Below are 21,983 nucleotides of genomic sequence, written 5' to 3' on the forward strand. Positions count from 1 at the left end.
AAGTAACAGTTGGCACCACAGTGAGATGGCGGACTGTTACAAATCGGTCGTTTCAAGGACAATTGCTTGGAGGAAAAACCATCACCTTCGGCATATGCTTCCATAGCACCGTACTGCATCTGCAGCAGCAAACTGAGCAACAGTTAGCACCCCGGTGAGATGACGGACTGTTACAAATCGGTCGTTTCAAGGACAGCTCCTGCGAACAAAAACCGTTACCGTCGGCATATTGATCTACTGCACCGTACTGCATCTGCAGCAGCAATCTGTGTAACATTTGCCACCACAGTGGGATGGCGGACTGTTACAAATCGTTCGTTTCAAGGACAGCTCCTGAGAGGAAAAACCTTCACCTTCGCATATGGTTCTATGGCACCATACTGCATCTGCAGCAGCAATCTGAGCAACAGTTAGCACCCCGGTGAGATGACGGTCTGTTACATATTGGTCGTTTCAAGGTCAGCTCCTGCAAAGAAAAACTGTCACCTTCGGCATATTGATCTATTGCACCGTACTGCATCTGCAACAGCAATCTGTGTAACAGTTGGCACCACAGTGAGATGGCGGTCTGTTACGAATCGGTCGTTTCAAGGACAGCTCCCCCCCTGCGGGTTCGGGGGTAAGAATAAGCCTGCGGTATTCCTGCCTGTCGTAAGAGGCGACTAAAATGGATCTCAAACGTTTTGGCCTTAATGTGATGGTCCCCATTAGGGTTTGACCTCCATTTTTCCAAATTCCACAGAAGTACGTGCCTTTTGGGGAAGGACACCTTTAGTGGTGCACCATCAGTACTCTGTCCCCTTCGACCTTGGCACTCTTGATCGTCTTGGCGTCGTACCTGCACCCTCCATCCCTCATTTTGGGCATAGACACCTGATGTACTGTGTAAGTACTGCCTTTAGTGCGTCACCACCAGCACCCACGATCACTATGGACTACCCATGGCACCCAAAATCCAGCACGGTAGCCAGCCCGTTGTGGTGGGGTCGTCATGTACCCTCTAGGTTGTAGCCCCCTGACAACACAGGGATCGTACTGCCGATGCCTGAGCTGACACCTCCCCACGTGAGCCAAGGAGTAGATGCTCGTCTCTCCGGGGCATCGGGACTCCCAGCTACGGCCATCCTGCCAGGTGGCCTTTACTGTGGCTGGGTGGCGCCCGTGGGGAGAGCCCCTGGTCGGAGTGGGTGGCATGGGGGCGGATGCCCCGCAATGAAGCGGGTGAAATCTCAATCTGGTGGTTGTCCGACCGCCAAAGTCTCTAAGCGTGGTAAGGTGGAATTTAACGCTGTGACATATAACCCGAAGTTGTTCCCTTCCCTAGCCACACCGTGGGAGGAACATAGGGCTGCAGACAGACAGGAGCCGTATTCGCTACGATACCTTGTATGCAGCAGAACTGATGGGGATTCATTTTTGGGGACTAAGCCTCTTTTGTTTGTGCACAATCTCGAAGATAAGTTTGGGGAAATGGCGTCTCGTTCCAAAATGAGGAGCGGGGCCATTTTGATACAAGCAGCTTCATCTGCACAGTCCCAGGCATTACTCGGCTGTGAGAAGCTCGGTGATATCCCCGTTACTGTCACTCCCCATAAGTCCTTAAATTTGGTCCAGGGGATTATTTTTCATAAAGATCTTCTGCTACAGTCTGATGACGAGCTACGTGAGAACCTGGCACGACGAGGTGTACGCTTTGTCCGTCGTGTCTTTAGGGGGCCGAAGGGTAATAGGGTCGCTACCGATGCTTTCATCCTGGCCTTTGAGGGCGACTGCTTGCCTGAGAAAGTCAAGGTCATGATATACCGGTGTGATGTCAAGCCCTATGTCCCGCCCCCTATTCGATGCTTCCAGTGCTGGAAATTCGGACACATGTCCTCCAGGTGCACTTCCAGCCCCACGTGTCGTGATTGTGGACGACCTCCACATCCTAATGCTCCATGTGCTCCGCCTCCCACCTGCGTTAACTGTGGGGAGCATCGTTCTCCATGCTCACCAGACTGTGCAGTCTATCAACGAGAGCGGAAGATACAAGAAATTAAGACCTTGGACCGTTTAAGCTACCGAGAGGCAAAAGAAATTAGAACGACTCACCCCTACATCTCTGTTGAGGAGTTATGCTACCATCACACTGCCGCCACCAGCTCCTGCACAGACTACCTTCTCTGTTGGCCCACAGAGAAATCAAGTAACGTCTGCCCCACCGCTGGGACAGGCCGCTCTCTCTTCCACTGCTCCCAAAACACCGAGTTTGGGAGCAGTGCGCCCCAAGCAACCGGGGACGTTAGTCCCCAACTCTCAGCCGGAGCGGCGACAGCCCTCTCCGGCTCCTCAGCCGGAGAAGCGACAGCTTTCTCCGGCTGCTCAGCTGGAGACGCAACAGCCTCCTCCGGCCTCACTTGTTCGGAAGGGATCCCTTGGGGGAGTCCCTTCCACGGACTTCCCCAGTGTCTCACAAGACACTAGGCAGAGACCAGATGCTGGTCGAAGGGCTTCATGCTCTTCCTCTGTTCCTGATAATGCGTCAGGAAAGCCCTCCCAGCATGCCAACCCTCCTCCCAAAGACAAGAGAGAGAAGAGGAAGCTCTCCAAGAAGGATAAGGACCCAGTGGTTCCCGCACCAACGCTCCCTGTCAGCTCAGCCTCTGAGGACGAGGTCGAGCTCTTTGCGTCCCCTGATGACCTTGATCTCGCCGGCTCCTCAGAAACGATGGCCGTAGTGACGTCCGTCGCTCGGTCGGTGGCAGCATGTGACCCTGCCAAGTAATTTTCCTTTTCAGTGCCTGAATGCCCCTACCGGACACGCTTTGTACAATCCTCCAGTGGAATTGTGGCGGTTATTTTAGCCATCTCCCTGAGCTACGGCAGCTTCTAAGCCTGACACCTGCTTTCTGCATTGCCCTCCAGGAAACCTGGTTCCCGGCAATGCGGACCCCTGTCCTTCGTGGATACAGGGGCTATTACTGCAACCGTAGCACTTACAATTGTGTGTCAGGTGGAGCCTGCGTGTATGTCCTTACCTCTGTATATAGTGCTCCTGTGCCCCTTCAAACATCATTGGAAGCTGTGGCTGTCCGTGTAAGGACTACCCAGGACATAACCGTCTGCAGTGTCTATCTCCCTCCAGGTGGTACAGTCTCCCTGACCGAATTGGCTGCACTTGTCGCCCAACTCCCCACGCCTTTTCTTCTCCTGGGGGATTTTAACGCCCACAATCCCCTGTGGGGTGGAACGAAGGTTACTGGCCGAGGCAGGGAGGTCGAGAATCTCATGTCCCAACTCGACCTCTGCCTCTTAAACATTGGCGCTGCCACACATTTCAGTGTGGAGCATGGCACGTTCTCGGCCATAGATCTGTCGTTGTGCAGCCCAGGGCTTGTACCATCGGTCCACTGGAGAGTCCACGAGGACTTGTGTGGTAGTGACCATTTTCCGATCTTCCTTTCACTACCACAGCGTCGCTCCCTTGTGCGCTCGCCTAGATGGGCATTTAGCAAGGCAAACTGGGACACATTCTCCTCTGCTGCCACTGTTGACTCTCTCCCCCATGGTACCATCGATGTGGCGGTTGAGACACTGACTGCAGCGATTGTTTCCGCTGCGGAACGTACCATTCCTCGTTCGTTAGGGTGCCCCCGGCGAAAGTCGGTGCCTTGGTGGTCTGCAGAGGTCGCTGACGCCATTAAAGACCGTCGGCGGGCTCTTCAGCGACATAAGCGGCACCCGTCTTTGGAGAACCTCATTTTATTCAAACGTCTCCGTGCTCAGGTACGGAGGCTTATCAAACGGCGGAAACAGGAGTGTTGGGAGAGGTACGTTTCCAACATTGGTTCCCGTACTTCCCCCTACCAGGTGCGGCTGAAGATTCGGCGCATCTTTGGATTGCTGTACTCTACAGGTGTCCCAGGGGCAGTATCCACCGATGCCGATGCAATCGCCGAGCATTTCGCACAGCACTATGTTTGGGCCTCTGCGTTGGGGCATTACCCGCCTGCGTTTCGCGCACTCAAACGCCGGGAGGAAGGCAAACGGCTTTCTTTCGCTTCTCGCCACCCTGAGGCGTATAACGCCCCATTTAGTTTGTGGGAACTCCAGAGCGCCCTGGCACAGTGCCCCGATACAGCCTCTGGGCCAGATGGCGTCCACAAGCAGATGCTCAGACACCTGTCCCCGGACTGTCAGCGATGTGTTCTTGCCATCTTCAACCGCCTATGGGGTGATGGTGTCTTTCCGTCGCAGTGGCGAGAAAGTACCATCATTCTGGTGCTGAAGCCTGGTAAGGACTCGCTTACTGTGGATAGTTATCGGCCCATCAGCTTAACAAATACTCTGTGCAAGCTGCTGGAACGCATGGTGCGTTGACGGCTGTGTTGGCTGCTCGAGTCTCGGGGTCTTCTGGCTCCATGCCAGAGCGGCTTCCGTCGAGGCCGTTCCACGGCCGATACTTTGGTCTTCCTTGAGTCTGCAATCCGCACTGCTTTTTCCAGGCGCCAACACCTCGTCTCCGTCTTTTTCGACCTCTCCAGAGCATATGACACGAGGTGGCGGCACCATATTCTCGCCACGTTGCACGGGTGGGGTCTACGGGGCTCTCTCCCCATTTTTATTCAGAATTTTTTATCTGTTCGGACATTCCGCGTTTTAATTGGCACATCCCATAGTTCACTTCATATCCAGGAGAACGGCGTTCCACAGGGCTCTGTATTGAGCGTGCCCCTTTTCCTTGTGGCCATTAATGGCCTTGCAGCAGCAGTAGGGTCGTCTGTCTCACCCACGATATATGCTGACGATTTCTGTATCTTTTTCAGCTCCTCCACCATTGGTGTTGCAGAATGTCGGTTGCAGGGAGCCATACGCAAGGCGCAGGCGTGGGCCCTAGCCCATGGGTTTCAGTTTTCTCCTGCGAAGACTTGTGTTATGCACTTTTGTCGGCGTCGCACTGTCCATCCCCACCCTGAGCTCTATCTTCAGGATGCTAAGCTCAGGGTTGTTGACACTTACCGTTTTCTGGGATTGCTTTTCTATGCCCGGCTTACTTGGCTTCCACATATTCGTGAGCTCTAGCGTCAGTGCTGGCAGCATCTGAATGCCCTCCGCTGCCTCAGCAACACAACTTGGGGTGCAGACCGTAACACGCTGCTGCAGCTCTACAAAGCCCTTGTGCTGTCCCAACTGGATTATGGGAGTGTGGCGTATGGCTCAGCGTCGCCCTCAGCGTTGCAACTGCTGGACCCCGTTCACCACTGTGGGGTTCGACAGGCGACAGGAGCATTCCGCACCAGTCCTGTTAATAGCCTACTTGCTGAGGCTGGGATCCTCCGCTCCACATTCGGCGTCAACAACTCTTAGCCAACTATGCTGCCCACGTCCGTTGTTCTTCCCGTCACCCTAACTACCATCTCCTTTTCGCCGATGCGGCAGTCCATCTTCCACGCCGGCGGCCGCGATCAGGCCACGCAATTGGGATCCGTGTTCGGTCACTCCTTAGTGAACTCGAGTCTTTGCCTCTTCCATCTGCTTTTCAGGTCCGCCCACATACACCACCTTGGTGTATCCGTCGGCCGCAGCTTCAGCTGGACCTCTCCCAATGGCAAAAGGATTCAGTTCCTCCTGCAGTCTTGCGCCGCCAATTTCTTGCTCTCCTCGATGCATCCCGTGACTCGGAGGTTATCTATACCGATGGCTCGATGGTTGATGGCCGTGTGGGGTACGCTTACGCTCATGCGGACTATGTCGACCAGCGCTCCTTGCCGGACGGCTGCAGTGTTTACACCGCAGAGCTAACAGCTATTTTTCGTGCGCTTGAGCGTGTTCGTACCAGCACTGGCGAGTCTTTTGTCATTTGCAGTGACTCTCTCAGTAGTCTCCAGGCTCTTGACCAGTGCTACCCACGCCATCCCATTGTTGTTGCCATCCAGGAGTCCGTTCATGCTCTTGAACAACGTGGCCGTTCAGTGATGTTCATATGGACCCCGGGACACGTTGGGATAGCGAGCAACGAACACGCCGACAAGTTAGCTAAAGAAGCTACCCGCAAACTGCCGTTGGAGATCGGACTCCCGGCAACTGATCTCCGATCGGTGTTACGCCGTCGGGTCTTTGGGATGTGGGCAGACGAATGGCGCACCCTGTCTGTACCCAACAAGCTGCGGCGTGTAAAGGAGGCCACGACCGTGTGGGGTTCCTCCATGCAGGCCTCGCGCACGGATTCTGTGGTTCTCTGTAGGCTCCGCATTGGTCACTCTTGGCTGACGCATGGTCATCTGCTGCGTCGAGTGGACCCCCCTCATTGTCGCTGTGGTGCGATTATGACAGTGGCCCATATATTGTTGGACTGTCCTCTTTTAACCGCCTCAGGCGAACTTTTAATCTCCAGGGTGCTTTATCATCTCTTTTAGGTGACAATGTCGCTATGGCAGATCGGGTTTTAAGTTTTATTCGCGCAAGCGGCTTTTATAGGTCCATTTAAATTTTTTTTTACATCACCCTCTTTTGAGCCCTCCCTTTTAATTAGTTTTGTGTTGTGATTCGACTCCGCACTAAACTTTTAGGCTGGAGAATTTAACGTGTTGCAGAGTGGCTGGCTCATCCTATTATTTTCGTGATCAGCGAGCCACAGTCCTCTGCTGTGCAGTTATAATTCTTTCTGCCTTTGTTCTCTATGTTGTTTTTTTGCTGTGCTCTGTTTTCCGTGTTGTCTTACAATGGACTATGGGGCTTTTCTTCCCCCAGAATTTTTCTTTTAGTGCTTCGCCTGCCTGGTGGATAGTTTAACTCTGCTCTGTGTTTTTATGAAACAAGGGACCGATGACCTTTGTAGTTTGGTCCCTTTAATCTTTAATCCAACCAACCTCCTGAGAGGAAAAACCATCACCTTCGGCATATGGTTCTATTGCACCGTACTTCATCTGCAGCAGCAATCTGAGCAACATTTGGCACCACAGTGAGATGGTGGACTCTTACAAATCGGTCGCGTCAAGGACAGCTCCTACGAAGAAAAACCGTCACCTTCGGCATATTGATCTATTGCACCGTACTGCATCTGCAACAGCAATCTGAGTAACAGTTGGCTAGACAGTGAGATAGCGGACTGTTACAAATCGGTCGCTTCATTGACACCTCCTGAGATGAAAAACCATAACCTTTGGCATATGATTCTATAGCACCGTAGTGCATCTGCATCATTAATTTGAGCAAAGGTTAGCAGCCCGGTGAGATGACGGTCTGTTACAAATTGGTCATTGCAAGCACAGCTCCTGTGAAGAAAAACCGTCACCTTGGGCATATTGATCTATTGCACCGTACTGCATCTGCAACAGCAATCTGAGTAACAGTTGCCACCACAGTGAGATGGCGGACTGTTACAAATCGGTCGTTTGTAGGACAGCTGCTGAGAGGAAAAACCATCACTTTCGGCATATTATTCTATTTCACCGTGCTGCATCTGCAGCAGCAATCTGAGCAACAGTTAGCACCCCGGTGAGATGACGGACTGTTACAAATCGTACGTTTCAAGGACAGCTCCTGCGAAAAAAAACCATCGCCTTCAGCATATTGATCTATTGCACCGTACTGCATCTGCAGCAGCAATCTGAGCAACGGTTAGCACCACAGTGAGATGACGGACTGTTACATATCGGTCGTTTCAAGGACAGCTCCTGCCAAGAAAAACCGTCACCTTCGGCATATTGATCTAATGCACTGTACTGCATCTGCAGCAGCAATCTGAGGAACAGTTGGCACCCCGGTGAGATGACGGACTGTTACAAATCGGTCGTTTCAAGGACAGCTCCCTTGAAGAAAAACCATCGCCTTCAGCATATTGATCTATTGCACCCTACCACATCTGCAACAGCAATCTGTGTAACTGTTGGAACCACAGTGAGATGGCAGACTGTTACAAATCAGTCGATTCAAGGACAACTCCTGAGAGGAAAAACCATCACCTTCGGCATATGGTTCTATTGCACCGTACTGCATCTGCAGCAGCAATGTGAGCAACAGTTAGCACCACAGTGAGATGACGGACTGTTACAAATCGGTCGTTTCAAGGACAGCTCCTGCGAAGAAATACCGTCACATTCGGCATATTGATCTATTGCACCGTACTGCATCTGCAACAGCAATCTGAGTAACAGTTGCCACTACAGTGAGATGGCGGACTGTTACAAATCGGTCGTTTGTAGGACAGCTGCTGAGAGGAAAAACCATCACTTTCGGCATATTATTCTATTTCACCGTGCTGCATCTGCAGCAGCAATCTGAGCAACAGTTAGCACCCCGGTGAGATGACGGACTGTTACAAATCGTACGTTTCAAGGACAGCTCTTGCGAAAAAAAACCATCGCCTTCAGCATATTGATCTATTGCACCGTACTGCATCTGCAGCAGCAATCTGAGCAACGGTTAGCACCACAGTGAGATGACGGACTGTTACATATCGGTCGTTTCAAGGACAGCTCCTGCCAAGAAAAACCGTCACCTTCGGCATATTGATCTAATGCACTGTACTGCATCTGCAGCAGCAATCTGAGCTACAGTTAGCACCCCGGTGAGATGACGGACTGTTACAAATCGGTCGTTTCAAGGACAGCTCCTGTGAAGAAAAACCATCGCCTTCAGCATATTGATCTATTGCACCCTACCACATCTGCAACAGCAATCTGTGTAACTGTTGGAACCACAGTGAGATGGCAGACTGTTACAAATCAGTCGATTCAAGGACAACTCCTGAGAGGAAAAACCATCACCTTCGGCATATGGTTCTATTGCACCGTACTGCATATGCAGCAGCAATGTGAGCAACAGTTAGCACCACAGTGAGATGACGGACTGTTACAAATCAGTCGTTTCAAGGACAGCTCCTGCGAAGAAATACCGTCACCTTCGGCATATTGATCTATTGCACCGTACTGCATCTGCAACAGCAATCTGAGTAACTGTTGGCACCACAGTGAGATAGCGGACTGTTACAAATAGGTTGATTCAAGGACAGCTCCTGAGAGCAAAAACCGTCACCTTCGGAAAATTGATCTATTGCACCCTACTGCATTTGCATCAGCAATCTGAGCTGCAGTTAGCACCACAGTGAGATGACGGACTGTTACATATCGGTCGTTTCAAGGACAGCTCCTGCGAAGAAAAACCGTCACCTTCGGCATATGGTTCTATTACACCGTACTGCATCTGCAGCAGCAATCTGAGCAACAATTAGCACCACAGTGAGATGACGGACTGTTACATATCGGTCGTTCCAAGGACAGCTCCTAAGAGGAAAAACCATCACCTTCGGCATATGGTTCTATTGCACTGTACTGCATCTGGAGCAGCAATCTGAGCAACAATTAGCACCACAGTGAGATGACGGACTGTTACATATCGGTCGTTTCAAGGACAGCTCCTGCCAAGAAAAACCGTCACCTTCATCATATTGATCTAATGCGCCAAACTGCATCTGCACCAACAATCTGAGCAACAGTTAGCACCCCGGTGAGATGACGGACTGTTACAAATCGGTCGTTTCAAGGACACCTCCTGCTATGAAACACCGTCACCTTCGGCATATTGATCTAATGCACCCTACTGCATCTGCAAAGCAATCTGAGTAACAGTTGGCACCACACTGAGATTTCGGACTGTTACAAATCGGTTGTTACAAGGACAACTCCTGAGGGGAAAAACCATCACCTTCGGCATATGGTTCTATTGCACCGTACTGCATCTGCAGCAGCAATCTGAGCAACAGTTAGCACCCCGTGAGATGACAGACTGTTACAAATCGGTCATTTCAAGGACAGCTCCTGCGAAGAAATACCGTCACCTTCGGCATATTGATCTATTCCACCGTACTGCATCTGCTACAGCAATCTAAGTAACAGTTGCCACCACAGTGAGATGGCTGACTGTTACAAATCGGTCATTCAAGAACAGCTCCGGAGAGGAAAAACGATCACCTTCAGCATAAGGTTCTATAGCTCCGTACTGCATCTGCAGCAGCAAATGAGCAACAGTTAGCACCCCAGTGAGATGACGGACTGTTCCAAATCGGTCGTTTCAAGGACAGTTGTTGCGAAGAAAAACCGTCACCTTCAGCATATTGAACTATTGCACCGTACTGCATCGGCAACAGCAACCTGAGTAACAATTGGCACCACAGTGAGGTGGCGGACTGTTACAAACCGGACGTTTCAAGGACAGCTCCTAAGAGGGAAAACCATCATCTACGGCATATGGTTTTATTGCACCGTACTGCAACTGCAGCAGCAATCTGAGCAACCGTTAGCACCCCAGTGAGATGACGGACTGTTACAAATCGGTCGTTTCAAGGACAGCTCCTTCGAAGAAAAACTTTTACCTTCGGCATATTGATCTATTGCAGCGTACTGCATCTGCTACAGCAACCTAAGTAACAGTTGGCACCACAGTCAGATGGCGGACTGTTACAATTCGGTCGTTTCAAGGACAGCTCCTGCGAAGAAAAACCATCACCTTCGGCATATGGTTCTATTGCACCGTACTGCATCTGCACCAACAATCTGAGCAACAGTTAGCACCCCGGTGAGATGACAGACTGTTACAAATCGGTCGTTTCAAGGACGGCTCCGCCAAGAAAAACCGTCACCTTCGGCATATTGATCCATCGCACCGTACTGCATCTGCAACAGCATTCTGAAATACAGTTGCCACCACATTGAGATTTCGGACTGTTACAAGTCGGTCGTTTCAAGGACGACTCCTGAGACGAAAAACCATCACCTTCGGCATATGGTTCTATTGCACCGTACTGCATCTGCAGCAGCAATCTGAGCAACAGTTAGCACCCCAGTGAGATGACGGACTGTTACAATTCGGTCGTTTCAAGGACTGCTCCTGCCAAGACAAACCGTCACCTTCGGCATATTGATCTAATGCACCGTACTGCATCTGCAGCAGCAATCTGAGCAACAGTTAGCACCCCGGTGAGATGACAGACTGTTACAAATCGTACGTTTCAAGCATTGCTCCTGCGAAGTACAACCATCGCGTTCGGCATATTGATCTACTGCACCGTACTGCATGTGCAACAGCAATCTGTGTAACTGTTGGCACCACAAGGAGATGGCGGACGGTTACAAATCGGTCGATTCAAGGACAGCTCCTGCGAAGAAAAACCATCACCTTCGGCTTATGGTTCTATTGCACCGTACTGCATCTGCACCAACAAACTGAGCAACAGTTAGCACCACAGTGAGATGACGAACTGTTACAAATCGGTCGTTTCAAGGACAGCTCCTGCGAAGAAAAACTGTCACCTTCGGCATATTGATCTATTGCACCGTACTGGATCTGCTACAGCAATCTAAGTAACTGTTTGCACCCCAGTGAGATGGCGGATTGTTACAAATCGGTCGTTTCAAGGACAGCTCCTACGAAGAAAAATCATCACCTCCTCCATATGGTTCTATTGCACCGTACTGCATCTGTAGCAGCAATCTGAGCAACAGCTAGCCCCCCGTGAGATGACGAACAGTTACAAATTGGTCGTTTCAAGGACAGCTGCAGAGAGGAAAAACCATCACCTTCGGCATATGGCTCTAATGCACCGTACTGCATCTGTAGCAGCAATCTGAGCAACAGTTAGCACCCCGGTGAGATGACGGACTGCTTCAAATCGGTCGTTTCAAGGACAGCTCCTGCGAAGAAAAACCGTCACCATCGTCATATTATTCTATTATACCGTACTGCATCTGAAACAGCAATCTGAGTAACAGTTGGTACCACAGTGTGATGGTGGACTGTTACAAATCGGTCGTTTCAAGGGCAGCTCCTGAGAGAAAAAACCATCTTCTTCGGCATATGGTTCTATAGCACCGTACTGCATCTGCAGCAGCAATCTGAGCTACAGTTAGCACCCCGGTGAGAAGACGGACTGTTACAAATCGGTCGTTTGAAGGACAGCTCCTGCGAAGAAAAACCGTCACCTTTGGCATATTGATCTATTGCACCGTACTACATCTCCAACAGCAATCTGAGTAACAGTTGACACCACAGTGAGATGGTGGACTGTTACAAATCGGTCGTTTCTAGGACAGCTTCTGCGAAGAAAAACCATTACATTGGGCATATGGTTCTATTGCACTGTACTGCATCTGCGGCAGCAATCTGAGCAACAGTTAGCACCCCATGAGGTGACGGACTGTTACAAATCGGTGGTTTCAAGGACAGCTCCTGCGAAGAAAAACCGTCACCTTCGGCACATTGATCTATTGCACCGTACTGCATCTGCAACAGCAATCTGAGTAACAGCTGACACCACAGTGAGATGGTGGACTGTTACAAATCGTTCGTTTCAAGGACGGTTCCTGACAGGAAAAACCATCACCTTCGGCATATGGTTCTATAGCACCGTACTGCATCTGCAGCATCAATCTGAGCAGCAGTTAGCGCCCCAGTAAGATGATGGACTGTTACAAATCGGTCGTTGCAAGGACAGTTCCTGCGAAGGATGACCGTCACCTTCGGAATATTGATCTATTGCACCGTACTGCATCTGAAACAGCAATCTGAGTAACAGTTAGCACCCCGGTGAGATGACGGACTGTTACAAGTCGGTCGTTTCAAGGACAGCTCCTGCGAAGAAAAACCGTCACCTTTGGCATATTGATCAATTGCACTGTACTGCATCTGCAGCTGCAATCTGAGTAACAGTTGGCACCACAGTGAGATGGCGGACTGTTACAAATCGGTCGTTTCAAGGGCATTTCCTGAGAGAAAAAACCATCACCTTCGGCATATTGTTCTATAGCACCGTACTGTATCTGCAGCAGCAGTCTGAGCTACAGTTAGCACCCCGGTGAGAAGACGGACTGTTACAAATCGGTCGTTTCAAGGACAGCTAGTGAGAGGAAAAACCATCACCTTCGGCATATGGTTCTAATGCACCGTACTGCATCTGCAACAGCAATCTGAGTAATAGTTGGCACCACAGTGAGACGGCAGACTGTTACAAATCGGTCGTTCCAAGGACAGCTCCTGAGAGGAAAAATAATCACCTTCGGAATATGGTTCAATTGCACCGTACTGCATCTGCAGCAGCAATCTGAGCACCAGTTAACACCTCGGTGAGATGATGGACTGTTACAAATCGGTCGCTTCATGGACAGCTCCTGCGAAAGAAAACCGTCACATACGTTATATTGATCTATTGCACCGTACTGCATCTGCAACAGCAATCTGAGTAACAGTTGACACCACAATGAGATGGTGGACTGTTACAAATCGGTCGTTTCTAGGACAGCTCCTGCGAAGAAAAACCATCCCATTCGGCATATGGTTCTATTGCACTGTACTGCAATTGCAGCAGCAATCTGCGCAACAGTTAGCACCTCGTGAGATGACGGACTGTTACAAATCGGTCGTTTCAAGGACAGCTCCTGAGAGGAAAAACCATCACCTTCGGCATATGGTTCTTTTGCACTGTACTGCATCTGCAGCAGCAATCTGAGTAACTGTTGGCACCACAGAGAGATGGCGGACTATCACACATCGATCGTTTCCAAGACAGCTCCTGAGAGGAAAAACCATCACCTTCGGCAAATGTTTCTATAGCACCGTACTGCATCTGCAGCAGCAATCTGAGCAACAGTTAGCACCCCGGTTAGATGACGTACTGTTTCAAATTGGTCGTTTCAAAGACAGCTCCTTCGAAGAAAAACCGTCACCTTCGGGATATTGAGCTATTGCACGGCACTGCATCTGCAAAAGCAATCTGAGTAACAGTTGGCACCACAGTGAGATGGCGGACTGCTACAAATCGGTCGTATCAAGGACTGCTGCTGAGAGGAAAAGCCATCACCTCCGGCATATGGTTCTATTGCACCTTACTGCATCTGCAGCAGCAATCTGAGCATCTGTTAGCACCTCGGTGAGATGATGGACTGATACAAATTGGTCGTTTCAAGGACACCTCCTGCGAAGAAAAACCGTCACCTTCGGCATATTGATCTATTGCACCGTACTGCATCTGCAACAGCAGTCTGAGTAACAGTTGGCACCACAGTGAGATGGCAGACTGTTACAAATCGGTCGTTTCAAGGACAGCTCCTGAGAGAAGAAACCATCACCTTCGGCATATGGTTCTATAGCACCGTACTGCATCTGGAGCATCAATCTGAGCAACAGTTAGCACCCCGGTGAGATGACGGACTGTTACAAATCGGTCGTTTCAAGGACAGCTCCTGAGAGGAAAAACCATCACCTTCGGCAAATGGTTCTATTGCAACGTACTGCATCTGCAGCAGCAATCTGAGTAACTGTTGGCACCACAGTGAGATGGCGGACTGTTACAAATCGGTCGTTGCAAGGACAGCACTTGAGAGGAAAAACCATCATCCTCGGCATATGGTTCTATTGCACTGAACGGCATCTGCAGCAGCAATCTGAGCAACAGTTAGCACCCCGGTAAGATGACGGACTGTTTCAAATCGGTCGTTTCAAGGACAGCTCCTGCGAAGAAAAACCGTCACTTTCGGCATATTGATATATTGCACAATACTGCATCTGAAACAGCAATCTGAGTAACAGTTGCCACCACATTGAGATTTCGGACTGTTACAAGTCGGTCGTTTCAAGGACAGCTCCTGCCAAGAAAAACCGTCACCTTCGGCATACTGATCTAATGCACCGTACTGCATCTGCAGCAGCAATCTGAGCAACAGTTAGCACCCCTGTGAGATGACGAACTGTTATAAATCGTACGTTTCAAGCATGGCTCCTGCGGAGTAAAACCATCGCCTTCGGCATATTGATATATTGCACCGTACTGCATCTGCAACAGCAATCTGTGTAACTGTTGGCACCACAAGGAGATGGCGGACTGTTACAAATCGGTCGATTCAAGGACAGACCCTGAGAGGAAAAACCATCAATTTCGGCATATGGTTCTATTGCACCCTACTGCATCTGCAGCAGCAATCTGAGCAACAGTTAGCACCACTGTGAGATGCTGGACTGTTACAAATCGGTCGTTGCAAGGACAGCTCCTGCGAAGAAAAACCGTCACCTTCGGCATATTCATCTATTGCACCGTAATTCATCTGCAACAGCAATCTGAGTAACAGTTGACATCACAGTGAGATGGTGGACTGTTACAAATCGGTCGTTTCTCGGACAGCTCCTGCGAAGAAAAACCGTCACCGTCAGCATATAGATCTATTGCACCGTACTGCATCTGCAACAGCAATCTGAGCAACAGTTGGCAGCACAGTGAGATGGCAGACTGTTACAAATCGGTCGTTTCAAGGACAGCTCTGAGAGAAAAAACCATCACCTTCGGCATATGGTTCTATAGCACCGTACTGCATCTGCAGCAGCAATCTGAGCAACAGTTAGCACCCCGGTGAGATGACGGACTGTTACAAATCGGTCGTTTCAAGGACAGCTCCTGAGAGAAGAAACCATCACCTTCGGCATATGGTTCTATAGCACCGTACTGCATCTGCAGCAGCAATCTGAGTAACTGTTGGCACCACAGTGAGATGGCGGACTGTTACAAATCGGTCGTTGCAAGGACAGCACTTGAGAGGAAAAACCATCATCCTCGGCATATGGTTCTATTGCACTGAACGGCATCTGCAGCAGCAATCTGAGCAACAGTTAGCACCCCGGTAAGATGACGGACTGTTTCAAATCGGTCTTTTCAAGGACAGCTCCTGCGAAGAAAAACCGTCACTTTCGGCATATTGTTATATTGCACAATACTGCAGCTGAAACAGCAATCTGAGTAACAGTTGCCACCACATTGAGATTTCGGACTGTTACAAGTCGGTCGTTTCAAGGACAACTCCTGAGACGAAAAACCATCACCTTCGGAATATGGTCCTATTGCACCGTACTGCATCTGCAGCAGCAATCTGAGCAACAGTTAGCACCCCGGTGAGATGACACACTGTTACAAAACGGTCATTTCAAGGAGAGTTCCTACGAAGAAGAACTGTCACCTTCGGCATATTGATCTATTGCACCGTACTGCATCTGCTACAGCAATCTAAGTAACAGTTTGCACCCCAGTGAGATGTCGGACTGTTACAAATCAGTCGTTTCAAGGACAGCTCCTACGAAGAAAAATCATCACCTCCTTCATATGGTTCTATTGCACCTTACTGCATCTGCAGCAGCAATCTGAGCAACAGTTAGCACCCCGGTGAGATGACAGACTGTTACACATTGGTCGTATCAAGGAGAGCTCCTGAGAGGAAAAACCATCACCTTCAGCAATTGGCTCTATTGCACCGTACTGCATCTGCAGCAGCAATCTGAGCAACAGCTAGACCCCCGTGAGATGACGGACTGTTACAAATCGGTCGTTTCAAGGACAGCTCCTGAGAGGAAAAACCATCACCTTCGGCATATGGCTCTATTGCACTGTACTGCATCTGTAGCAGCAATCTGAGCAACAGTTAGCACCCCGGTGAGATGACGGACTGTTTCAAATCGGTCGTTTCAAGGACAGCTCCTGCGAAGAAGAACCGTCATCTTCAGCGTATTGATCTATTGCACCACACTGCAGCTGCAGCAGCAATCTGAGTAACAGTTGGCACCCCAGTGAGATGGCGGACTGTTACAAATCGGTCGCTTCAAGGACCTCTCTGGAGAGGAAAAACCATCATCTTCGGCATTTGGTTCAATAGCACCATACTGCATCTGCAGCAGCAATTTGAGCAACAGTTAGCACCCCGGTGAGATGACGGACTTTTACAAATCGGTCGTTTCTTGGACAGCTGCTGAGTGGAAAAACCATCACCTTCAGCCTATGGTTCTATTGCACGGTACTGCATCTGCAGCAGCAATCTGAGCAACAGTCAGCACCCCGGTGAGATGACGGACTGTTACAAAGCAGTCGTTTAAAGGACAGCTGCTGCGAAAGAAAACCGTCACCTTCGGCATATTGATCTATCGCACCGTACTGCATCTGCAGCAGCAATCTGAGTAACAGTTGGCACCACAGTGAGATGGCGGACTGTTACAAATCGGTCGTTTTAATTACAGTTCCTGAGAGGAAAACCATCACCTTCGGCATATGGTTCTATAGCACCGTATTGCATCTGCAGCAGCAATCTGGGCAACAGTTAGCACCACGGTGAGATGACGGACTGTTATAGATCGGTCGTTTCAAGGAGAGCTCCTGCGAAGAAAAACCGTCACCATCGTCATATTATTCTATTATACTGTACTGCATCTGAAACAGCAATCTGAGTAACAGTTGGCACCACAGTAAGATGGCGGACTGTTACAAAGCGGTCGTTTCAAGGACAGCTCCTGAGAGGAAAAACCATCACCTTTGGCATATGGTTGTATAGCACCTCTCTGCACCCGCAACAGCAATCTGAGCAACAGTTAGCACCCCGGTGAGACGACGGACTGTTACAAATCGGTCGCTTCAAGGACAGCTCCTGCGAAAAAAAACCGTCACCTTTGGCATATTGATCAATTGCACTGTACTGCATCTGCAGCTGCAATCTGAGCACCATTTAGCACCTTGACGAGATGATGGACTGTTACAAATTGGTCGTTTCAAGGACTGCTCCTGCAAAGAAAAACCGTCACTATCGGCATATTGATCTATTGCACCGTACTGCATCTGCAACAGCAATCTGAGTAACAGCTGACACCACAATGAGATGGTGGACTGTTACAAATCGGTCGATTTCTAGGACAGCTCCTGCGAAGGAAAACCATCACATTCGGCATATGGTTCTATTGAACTGTACTGCATCTGCAACAGCAATCTGAGTAACAATTGGCACCACAGTGAGATGGCGGACTGTTACAAATCGGTCGTTTCAAGGGCAGCTCCTGAGAGGAAGAACCATCACCTTCCGCAAATGTTTCTGTAGCACCGTACTGCATCTGCAGCAGCAATCTGAGCAACAGTTAGCACCCCAGTGAGATGACGGACTGTTTCAAATTGGTCGTTTCAAGGACAGCTCCTTCGAAGAAAAACCGTCACCTTCGGTATATTGAGCTATAGCACGGCACTGCATCTGCAACAGCAATCTGAGTAACAGTTGGCACCACAGTGAGATGACGGACTGTTACAAATCGGTCGTTTCAAGTACAGCTCCTGCGAAGAAAAACCGTCACCTTTGGCATATTGATCAATTCCACTGTATGCATCTGCAGCTGCAATCTGAGCACCAGTTAGCACCTCGGTGAGATGATGGACTGATACAAATTGGTCGTTTCAAGGACAGCTCCTGCGAAGAAAAACCGTCACCTTCGGCATATTGATCCATTGCACCGTACTGCATCTGCAACAGCAATCTGAGTAACAGTTGACACCACAATGAGATGGAAGACTGTTACAAATCTGTCGTTTCAAGGACAGCTCTTGAGAGAAAAAACCATCACCTTCGGCATATGGTTCTATAGCACCGTACTGCATCTGCAGCAGCAATCTGAGCAACAGTTAGCACCCCGGTGAGATGACGAAATGTTACAAATCGGTCGTTTCAAGGACAGCTACTGCGAACAAAAACCGTCACCTTCGACATATTGATCTATTGCACAGTACTGCATCTGCAACAGCAATCTGAGTAACAGTTGGCACCTTAGTGAGATGGCGGACTGTTACAAATCTGTCGTTGCAAGGACAACTCCTGAGAGGAAAAACCATCACCTTCGGCATATGGTTCTATAGCACCGTACTGCATCTGCAGCAGCAATCTGAGCAACAGTTAGCACCCCGGTGAGATGACGGACTGTTACAAATCAGTCGTTTCAAGTGCAGGTCCTCAGAGGGAAAACCATCACCTTCGGCATATGGTTCTATTGCACCGTAGTGCATCTGCAGCAGCAATCTGAGCAACAGTTAGCACCCCAGTGAGATGATGTACTGTTACAAATTGGTCGTTTCAAGGACAGCTCCTGAGAGGAGATACTATCACATTTGGCATATGGTTCTATAGCACCGTACTGCTTCTGCAGCGGCAATCTGAGCAACAGTTAGCAACCCAGTGAGATGACGGACTGTTACAAATCGGTCGTTCCAAGGACAACTCCTACTAAGAAAAACCGTCACCTTTGGCATATTGATCTATTCCACCGTACTGCATCTGCAACAGCAATCTGAGTAACAGTTGGCACCACAGTGTGATGGTGGACTGTTACAAATCGGTCGTCTCAAGGACAGCTCCTGAAAGGAAAAACCATGACCTTCGGCATATGGTTCTGTTGCACCATACTGCATCTGCAGCAGCAATCTGTGCAAAATTTAGCACCCCGGTGAGATGACGGACTGTTACAAATCGGTCGTTCCAAGGACAACTCCAACTAAGAAAATCCGTCACCTTCGGCATATTGATCTATTGCACAGTACTGCATCTGCAACAGCGATCTGAGTAACAGTTGGCACAACAGTGAGATGGCGGACTATCACAAATCGATCGTTTCCAAGACAGCTCCTGAGAGGAAAAACCATCACCTTCGGCAAATGTGTCTATAGCACCGTACTGCATCTGTAGCAGCAATCTGAGCAACAGTTAGAACCCTGGTGAGATGGCGGACTGTTACAAAACGGTCGTTTCGAGGACAGCTCCTGCGAAGAAAAACCGTCACCTTCCTCATATTGATCTATTGCACCGTACTGCATCAGCATCAGCAATCTGTGTAACATTTGGCACCAAAGTGAGATGGCGGACTGTTACAAATCGGTCATTTCAAGGACAGTTCCTGAGAGGAAAAACCATCACCTTCGGCATATGGTTCTATAGCACCGTACTGCATCTGCAACAGCAATCTGAGCAACAGTTAGCACCCCGGTGAGATGACGGACTGTTACAAATCGGTCGTTTCAAGGACAGCTCCTGAGAGGAAAAATCTTCACCTTCAGCATATGGTTCTATTGCACCGTACTGCATCTCCAGCAGCAATCAGTGCAAAAGTTAGCACCCCGGTGAGATGACGAACTGTTACAAATCGGTCGTTTCAAGGACCGCTACTGCGAAGAAAAACCATCACCTTCGGCATATTGATCTATTGCACAGTACTGCATCTGCAACAGCAATCAGAGTAACAGTTGGCACCACAGTGAGACGGCGGACTGTTACAAATCGGTCGTTTCAAGGACAGCTCCTGAAAGGAAAAACCACCACCTTCGGCATATGGTTCTGTTGCACCATACTGCATCTGCAGCAGCAATCTGTGCAAAATTTAGCACCCCGGTGAGATGACGGACTGTTACAAATCGGTCGTTTCAAGGACAGCTACTGCAAAGATAATCCGTCACCTTCGGCATATTGATCTATTGCACCGTACTGCATCTGCAACAGCAATCTAAGTAACCGTTGGCACCACAGTGTGATAGCGGACTGTTACAAACCGGTGATTTCAAGGACAGCTCCCGTGAAGAAAAACCGTCACCATCGGCATATTCATCTATTGCACTGTACTGCATCTGCAACAGCAATCTGAGTAACAGTTGGCACCACAGTGAGATGGCGGACTGTTACAAATCGGTCGTTTCAGGGACAGCTCCTGCGAAGGAAAACCGTCACCTTCGTCATATTGATCTATTGCACCGTACTGCATCTGCAGCAACAATTTGAGTAACAGTTGGCACCACAGTGAGATGACAGACTGTTACAAATCGGTCGTTTCAAGGACAGCTCCTGCGATGGAAAACCATCACCTTCGTCATATTGATCTATTGCACCGTACTGCATCTGCAACAGCAATCTGGGTAACAAGTGGCACCACAGTGAGATGGCGAACTGTTACAAATCGGTCGTTTCAAGGACAGCTGCTGAGAGGAAAAATCATCACCTTCGGCATATGGTTCTATAGCACCGTACTGCATCTGCAGCAGCAACCTGAGCAACAGTTAGCACCCCGGTGAGATGACGGACTGATACAAATCGGTCGTTTCAAGGACAGCTCCTGCGAAGAAAAACCGTCACCTTCGTCATATTGATCTATTGCACCGTACTGCATCTGCAGCAACAATTTGAGTAACAGTTGGCACCACAGTGAGATGACAGACTGTTACAAATCGGTCGTTTCAAGGACAGCTCCTGCGATGGAAAACCATCACCTTCGTCATATTGATCTATTGCACCGTACTGCATCTGCAACAGCAATCTGGGTAACAAGTGGCACCACAGTGAGATGGCGAACTGTTACAAATCGGTCGTTTCAAGGACAGCTGCTGAGAGGAAAAACCATCACCTTCGGCATATGGTTCTATAGCACCTTACTGCATCTGCAGCAGCAAACTGAGCAACAGTTAGCAACCCGGTGAGATTACGGACTGTTACAAATCGGTCGTTTCAAGGACAGCTCCTGCGAAGAAAAACCGTCACCTTCGTCATATTGGTCTATTGCACCGTTCTGCATCGGCAACAGCAATCTGAGTAACAGTTGGCGCCACAGTGAGATGGCGGACTGTTACAAATCGGTCGTTTCAAGGACAGCTCCTGCGAAGGAAAACCGTCACCTTCGTCATATTGATCTATTGCACCGTACTGCATCTGCAGCAACAATTTGAGTAACAGTTGGCACCACAGTGAGATGACGGACTGTTACAAATCGGTCGTTTCAAGGACAGCTCCTGCGATGGAAAACCATCACCTTCGTCATATTGATCTATTGCACCGTACTGCATCTGCAACAGCAATCTGGGTAACAATTGGCACCACAGTGAGATGGCGAACTGTTACAAATCGGTCGTTTCAAGGACAGCTCCTGCGAAGAAAAACCGTCACTTTCGGCATATTGATATATTGCACAATACTGCATCTGAAACAGCAATCTGAGTAACAGTTGCCACCACATTGAGATTTCGGACTGTTACAAGTCGGTCGTTTCAAGGACAGCTCCTGCCAAGAAAAACCGTCACCTTCGGCATACTGATCTAATGCACCGTACTGCATCTGCAGCAGCAATCTGAGCAACAGTTAGCACCCCTGTGAGATGACGAACTGTTATAAATCGTACGTTTCAAGCATGGCTCC

Source organism: Schistocerca americana, chromosome 8 (genome assembly GCF_021461395.2).
Source record: "Schistocerca americana isolate TAMUIC-IGC-003095 chromosome 8, iqSchAmer2.1, whole genome shotgun sequence".
Taxonomy (NCBI): Eukaryota; Metazoa; Arthropoda; class Insecta; order Orthoptera; family Acrididae; genus Schistocerca; species Schistocerca americana.